This window comes from Arachis ipaensis, chromosome B1 (assembly GCF_059453495.1).
Source record: "Arachis ipaensis isolate K30076 ecotype BB chromosome B1, ASM5945349v1, whole genome shotgun sequence".
Taxonomy (NCBI): domain Eukaryota; kingdom Viridiplantae; phylum Streptophyta; class Magnoliopsida; order Fabales; family Fabaceae; genus Arachis; species Arachis ipaensis.
In genome coordinates, this window is record NC_142436.1 from 62805801 (window position 1) to 62812013 (window position 6213).

The window sequence follows — 6213 nt, forward strand, 5'->3', positions numbered from 1 at the left end:
TAGTAATTTCAGACTGGTTGCTAGTAGGAATGATTGAGCATTGAATGAACTCCAACCATCCTCTAGCTGCAGGCTTAAGGTCCAGTCTTCTTAGTTGAACCGGTTTGCCTTTTGAGTCAATCTTCCATTGAGCTCCTTCTACACATATGTCCATGAGGACTTGGTCCAACCTTTGATCAAAGTTGACTCTCCTTGTGTAGGGGCGTGCGTTCTCTTCCATGTTTGGCAAGTTGAACGCCAACCTCACATTTTTCGGACTAAAATCTAAGTATTTCCCCCGAACCATGGTGAGATAATTCTTTGGGTTCGGGTTCTTACTTTGATCATGGTTCCTAGTGATCCATGCATTAGCATAGAACTCTTGAACCATTAGGATGCCGACTTGTTGGATGGGGTTTGTTAGAACTTCCCAACCTCTTCTTTGAATTTCATGTCGGATCTCTGGATACTCATTTCTTTTGAGTTTGAAAGGGACCTCGGGGATCACCTTCTTCTTGGCCACAATATCATAGAAGTGGTCTTGATGGGCTTTGGAGATGAACCTTTCCATCTCCCATGACTCGGAGGTGGAAGCTTTTGTCTTCCCTTTCCCTTTTCTAGAGGATTCTCCGGTCTTAGGTGCCATCAATGGTAATGGAAAAACAAAAAGCTTATGCTTTTACCACACCAAACATAGAATTTTGCTCGCCCTCGAGCAAGAGAAGAAAGAAAAGATGAAGAAGAAGAAGAAGAAATGGAGGAGAGGGAGAAGGGGTTGTGTTTCGGCCAAGAAGAGAAGAGAGGGTTGTGTTGTGTGAAAATGAGGAAGAATGGAAGGCTTTATATAGGGGAGGGAGGGGGGTTAAGGTTCGGCCATTTAGGGTGGGTTTGGGTGGGAAATTGATTTTGAATTTTGAAGGTAGGTGGAGTTTATGAGGTAGGTTTATGGGGAAGAGTGGATGGATGTGAGTGGTGAAGAGGTGATGGGGAAGAGAGATTGAGGTGATTGGTGAAGGGTTTTGGGGAAGAGTGTTTATGGGATTGTGTGAAAGAGGGGTGAGAAGAAGTGAGTGGAGGTAGGTGGGGATCCTGTGGGGTCCACAGATCCTGTGGTGCTTAAGGATTTACAACCTTGCACCAAATTAGGCATGTAAAATGCCTTTGCACACAACTCTGGGTGTTCAGCGCCAGGTTGGTGCTTGTTCTGGGCGTTGAACGCCCATTTGTAGCCTATTTTTGGCGTTGAACGCCAGAACCATGCTTGTTCTGGGCGTTCAGCGCCAGCTCTCCTCCAGGGTGCGTTTCTGGCGTTCAAACGCCCAGATGCTACCCATTTCTGGCGTTCAGCGCCAGAACCATGCTCTGTTCTGGCGTTGAACGCCCAAAACATGCTTCTTACTGGCATTTAAACGCCAGTAAGGTCTTCCTCCAGGGTGTGATTTTTCTTCTGCTGTTTTTGATTCCGTTTTCAATTTTTATATTTATTTTGTGACTCCACATGATCATGAACCTAATAAAATATGAAAAACAAAAATAAAATTAGATAATTAAACATTGGGTTGCCTCCCAACAAGCGCTTCTTTAATGTCAATAGCTTGACAATGGGATCTCATGGAGCCTCACAGATGTGCAGAGTTCTGTTGAGACCTCCCAACACCAAACTTAGAGTTTGGATATGGGGGTTTGAAAAAGATTTTTGAAATTTTCGAAAATAACTAAGAAAAAATGAAAAAAAGATTTGATTTTTGTAAAAGATTTTGAAAAAGATTAGATTTTTAAATTGGAAATTTGATTTGACTCATAAAAAACAACTAAATTTGAAAAAGTTTTGAAAAAGTCAAATCTAATTTTCAAAATTTTAAGAGAGAAAAAGGGAAAGATATTTTTTTGATTTTGAATTTTTATGATGAGAGAGAAAAACAAGAAAAATGATGCAATGCATGAAAGTTATGGATCAAAACAATGAATGCATGCAAGAATGCTATGAATGTCAAGATGAACACCAAGAACACTATGAAGATCATGATGAACATCAAGAACACATTTTTGAAAAATTTTTAATGCAAAGAAAACATGCAAGACACCAAACTTAGAATTTTTTAATGCTTAGGCACTAAGAATTCAAGAATGCATATGAAAAACAAGAAAAGACACAAAACATGCAAATGCAAAGATCAAACAAGAAGACTTACCAAGAACAACTTGAAGATCATGAAGAACACTATGAATGTATGAATCTTTTCGAAAAATGCAAGATGAACATGCAATTGACACCAAACTTATAACATGACTCAAGACTCAAACAAGAAACACAAAAAATATTTTTGATTTTTATGATTTTATGATTTTTTTGTATTTTCTTTTAATTTTTTTTTTGAAAATCATTTTGAAAAAGAAAAATACGGATTCCAAAATTTTTAATATGAATTCCAGGAATCTTATGCTCTTTAGTCTAAAGCTCCAATCAAAGGGTCAGGCATGGCTTAATAGCCAGCCAAGCTTTAGAATGGAATTATATCCATTGAGGTGATTAGTTGAAGACCAATCCCAAAGGAGTTTGGATATGGCTTTACAGCCAGCCAGGCTTCAACATGCTTCATGAAACACTAGAATTCATTCTTAAAAATTCTGAAGAAAAATATATTTTTGAAAACATAATTTTTTTTTTAAATTTTTTTTTTCGAAAACAAAGGAGAAATTTTTGAAAGATTTTTGAAAATTTTTTTAAAAGAAAACAAAAAGAAAATTACCTAATCTGAGCAACAGGATGAACCGTCAGTTGTCCAAACTCGAACAATCCCCGGCAACGGCGCCAAAAACTTGGTATGTGAAATTGTTACTCAGGTTGTGAATTGTTGTTCGAAATTGATTCCCTGGCAATGGCACCAAAAACGGATGCACAGAACCATGGTCTAAACATATCTTCACAACTTCGCATAACTAACCAGCAAGTGCAGTGGGTCGTCCAAGTAATACCTTACGTGAGTAAGGGTCGAATCCCACGGAGATTGTTGGTATGAAGCAAGCTATGGTCACCTTATAAATCTCAGTCAGGCGGATATAAAATAGTTATGTAGTTTTCGAAATGTAGTAATAAAAGAAGGATAGAAATACTTATGTAAATCATTGGTGAGAATTTCAGATAAGCGTATGGAGATGCATTCGTTCCTCTGAACCTCCGCTTTCCTGCTGTCTTCATCCAATCCGTCTTACTCCTTTCTATGGCTGGCTTTATGCAAGGGCATCACCGTTGTCAGTGGCTACATCCCCTCCTCTTGTGAAAATGGTCCAAGATGCCCTGTCACGGCACGGCCAATCATCTGAGGTTCCCGATCATGCTGGAATAGGATTCACCCTCCTTTTGCGTCTGTCACTACGCCCAGCACTCGCGAGTTTGAAGCTCGTCACAGTCATTCAATCATTGAATCCTACTCGAAATACCACAGACAAGGTTTAGACTTTCCGGATTCTCTTGAATGCCGCCATCATTCTAGCTTACACCACGAAGATTCCGATTAAGAGATCTAAGAGATACTCATTCAATCTAAGGTAGAACGGAAGTGGTTGTCAGGCACGCGTTCATAAGGAATGATGATGATTGTCACGTTCATCACATTTAGGTTGAAGTGCGAATGAATATCTTAGAATCGAAATAAGATGAATTGAATAGAAAACAGTAGTACTTTGCATTAATCTTTGAGGAACAGCAGAGCTCCACACCTTAATCTATGGAGTGTAGAAACTCTACCATTAAAAATACATAAGTGAAAGGTCCAGGCATGGCCGAATGGCCAGCCCCTCTGATCTAAGAACCAGGCGTCCAAAGATGGTTCAAAAGATGTCTAATACAATAGTAAAAGGTCCTATTTATAATAAACTAGCTACTAGGGTTTACAGAAGTAAGTAATTGATGCATAAATCCACTTCCGGGGCCCACTTGGTGTGTGCTTGGGCTGAGCTTGAATGTTACACGTGCAGAGGCTCTTTCTGGAGTTGAACGCCAGGTTGTAACATATTTCTGGCGTTCAACTCTGGTTTGTGACTTGTTTCTGGCGTTTAACCCCAGACAGTAGCGTAGAACTGGCGTTCAACGCCCTTTTATGTCGTCTAAACTCGGCCAAAGTATGGACTATTATACATTTCTGGAAAGCCTTGGATGTCTACTTTCCAACGCAATTGGAAGCGCGCCATTTTGAGTTCTGTAGCTCCAGAAAATCCACTTTGAGTGCAGGGAGGTCAGAATCCAACAGCATCAGCAGTCCTTCTTCAACCTCTGAATCTGATTTTTGCTCAAGTCCCTCAATTTCAGCCAGAAAATACCTGAAATCATAGAAAAACACACAAACTCATAGTAAAATCCAGAAATGTGAATTTAACATAAAAACTAATGAAAATATCCCTAAAAGTAACTAGATCCTACTAAAAACATACTAAAAGCAATGCCAAAAAGCGTACAATTTATCCGCTCATCAGTGCAACAAAATTGTCAGCATCATGGACTCCCTCAGGAAGACCCAAATCAGTTTATTTCTTATTTTCTACAGATATGTGATACTGTGAAGACCAATGGAGTGAGGGATAGAGCAAAGCTGTGGTTAGATTCTCAACCCAAAGAGAGTCTGGATACTTGGGACAAGGTTGTCACTAGCTTTCTGACTAAATTTTTCCCACCTCAAAAGCTGACTAAGCTAAGGGTGGAGGTTCAGGCTTTCAGACAGAAAGATGGTGAGACCCTTTATGAAGCTTGGGAGAGATTCAAGCTACTTACTAGGCAGTGCCCTCCAGACATGTTCTCTAGATGGACTCAACTGGATATATTTTATAAGGGCTTATGTGAAATGTCCAAGATGCATTTGGTTAATTCTGCAGGTGGTTCTTTGCACATGAAGAAGACACCAGAGGAGACTATTGAGCTTATTGAGTTGGTTGCTAACAACCAATACTTATATTCCTTCAACAGGAATCCTTTGCACTTTGAGACCTCTCAGAAGAGAGGCGTTTTGGAAGTGGAAGCTATTAATGCTCTTCTTGCTCAGAACAAGCTTATGTCTCAGCAAATAAATCTACTTACTCAACAGTTGAGTGGAATGCAAGTTTCAGCTGTCAACACTCCGAATGCACCCCAAGAAGCCTCTTATGACATGACAGGTAATTTTATGCAAAATAAAAATTATGATTATGCTCAATTTTCTTCTGAACAGGTCAATTACATGGGAAGTGCTCCTAAAAATCCCAATAATGATCCCTATTCTAAGACCTACAATCAGATGTGGAGAAATCACCCAAATTTTGGTTGGAGAGAGCAACCTCAGCGGTCACAGAATTTTAATAATAATTCTCAGGGTGGTTTTCAACAGAATAATTTTAATAACCACCAGTTTCAGTCATCTCAGCAAGCAACTTCTCAGCCCCAGCAAAACCATGATTTGGAAGCAATATTGGCAAGTTTAAGACAGGAAACTAGAGCATCAATTAAGAACTTGGAGATTCAGATGGGTCAATTAGCCACAAAAGTTAATGAAATTGATCAGAGGACCACTAATAACCTTGCTGGTAATACAATTTCAAATCCAAGAGAGGAATGCAAAGCTATCACCTTGATAAGTGGACAAGTGGCAAGTATGGAAGCACAAGTTAATGAGGAGCCAGTTGAAAAAGAAGCTCCAGAGGAGAAGAAGGAAGAAGTAGAGCACGTCCCTCCAAAGCATGCAGACAACCCATTCCCAAACTCTCTTGACACTTATCCTACATTGCCAAAGGCTCCTGAGTACAAGCCTTCTCGCGTTAGCTTATCCTTTATCTATTTCGCTTACGTTATTGATCGGAGTGTTGCGCTTTTCGATTTAACGGTTTTGATTTACCCCTTTTTTTCTTCAAAGGCTCCTAGTTATAAACATTTTTCACACTACTATGTATAATAAATTTTATTTCTAGAGGTTGTAATACCTCGCCACCTCTGTTTTATGACTTAAGCATTGGTATGGCGAAATTGTGATCATCAATGGCGCCATCAACATGGTACGCACAATTGTAATCTCAACTCTTTATCACAACTTCGCACAACTAACCAGCAAGTGCACTGGGTCGTCCAAGTAATAAACCTTACGTGAGTAAGGGTCGATCCCACGGAGATTGTTGGTATGAAGTAAGCTATGGTCATCTTGTAAATCTCAGTCAGGCGGATTCAAATGGTTATGGATGATGAATGTTTAAAAGATAAATAAAACATAAAAT

The 6213-nt window shown here is 39.4% G+C and overlaps 1 non-coding gene across 1 annotated transcript; it reads right to left on the reverse strand.

The window, feature by feature from the left end:
* Positions 1-4665: 4665 nt before the first annotated feature.
* On the reverse strand, positions 4666-4771 carry LOC148576804 (small nucleolar RNA R71). Its single transcript, XR_015902770.1, has one exon. It is a non-coding gene; the product is annotated as a small nucleolar RNA R71 (small nucleolar RNA).
* Between the last annotated feature and the right edge of the window lie 1442 nt (positions 4772-6213).